Genomic DNA, 1,796 nt, shown 5'->3' with positions numbered 1-1,796 from the left:
CACTTAGCTCATTTATTTTCAATCTTTTTAAAAACCGTAGACAGTTAAGACTATAAGTTTTCCTTACGTGTCACTAGTTATATCTCATAGGTTTTAAAATGCAGTATCATGTGGTGCCTGGGCGGCTCAGTTGGCTAAGTGTCTGACTTTGACTTAGGTCATGAACTCATGGTTTATGAGTTTGAGCCCTGCATCAGGCCCACTGCTGTCAGTGCAGAGCCTGCTTTGGATCTTCTGTCCCCTCTCTCTGCTCCCTCCCTTTTCTCACATGCTATTTCTATCTCTCTCTGAAAAATAGAGACTTTTTTTTTAATGCAATATCATTATTCAGGTCTAAACACATCTTAAATTTAATTATGACTCTTCTATTTTCAGGCTACCTTTAAGTTTCAGTTTCTAATTTTATTGCTTTGTGGTCAAAGTGATCTATATGCTATTGAACATTTGTACTTTTTAAGACTTCTTTTGTGGCCTACCTCAGTGCTTGTTTTTTGTTTTTTATAAATTCTCTATGTGTATTCAGAACTTTAATTATTGGGGGCAGTGACTCATATACTCATTATATTAAGCCTTTCAATATTATTGTTCACATTTTCTATTTTTTTTGTCTCTTCTCTTTATCTTCTCATTCATCTATTCTGATATTTCATCAAATTTTCCTTTCTAAAAAATATGTTTTTAAGACTATGTTGTTCATTGCATACAGAGTCAAGATTGTTACCTCTTCTGATAAATTATTTCTATCATCAAGTACCAATCCATTTTATCATTAAAAGTAAAGTAAAGTCTCTTAAAGTCTCTTTTGTCTGATGTTGCTTTAACTACATCTCCTTTGTTTTGCTTAGTATTTACTTGTTGTATCTGTCTTGTTCTTTGTCTTACTTTCAACCTTTCTGTGTCCTTATGATTTGAGTGTGATTCCTAACAAAGAGCCTAGAACTGGATTTTAAACATTTTATCAGTGAAGTTCTGTTTTTTAATAAGCTAGTTTAATCCATTTATATGTATTGTAAGTACTGACATATTTGGTTTTATTTCTGATGCCTTATTATTTTGTATTTACCTTGCTTTGCTTTTGTTCTACCCTATTACTATAGATTTTCTCTAATATTGGATTTATTGAGCTTTCTTGGTCCTTCAGCATTTTATTTTAATTCTTCTATTAATTACCTTAAATTTTTAGCACACATAATTGACCTTTATTAATAAACTCCGAAGTTAATTGTGACAATCTGTTACATTGAACTATGCCTCTTGGTATTCCTGTTCTTGTTTAATGACCATCCCTTGGGTCTGGCTTGTCTTTAACCAACCGAATATGGCTGAAACGATGCTATATTAGATCACAATCTAAGATTTTAAAAGGCCTGGTAGCTTCTACCTTTATACTCTCAAGAGCCCTGAGCTTACATGTAAGAAGTCTGGCTCCTGCTGGAAAGCCACGTGGAGAGACCATGCAGAAAAACCACAGAGAGAGTGAGAAGGCTTGAGATTATTCAGAAAAGAACTGACGAAATGGCCTGACTATGGGAATCAAGGTTCCAGCATATGACCTCAGTTGAGTGGTTCAGCCAGTACCAGGTGGTTGAGCCATACTAGTACAGGTACTGGACAAGTGAGTGAAAAAAACATTTACCACAGAATTGTGAGCAAAGAAAAGGATTGTTGTTTTAAGCCTCTGATACTTGAGGTATATTGCTACACAATAGATAACTGAAATGTTAATGAAATCTTGATCCTCATACTGAATTACATACTTTCTTATGCTTTATTTCCAGTTTTCTCCCTGCTTGCCA

Source organism: Acinonyx jubatus, chromosome A1 (genome assembly GCF_027475565.1).
Source record: "Acinonyx jubatus isolate Ajub_Pintada_27869175 chromosome A1, VMU_Ajub_asm_v1.0, whole genome shotgun sequence".
Lineage (NCBI taxonomy): Eukaryota > Metazoa > Chordata > Mammalia > Carnivora > Felidae > Acinonyx > Acinonyx jubatus.
This window is presented reverse-complemented; position numbering follows the sequence as displayed.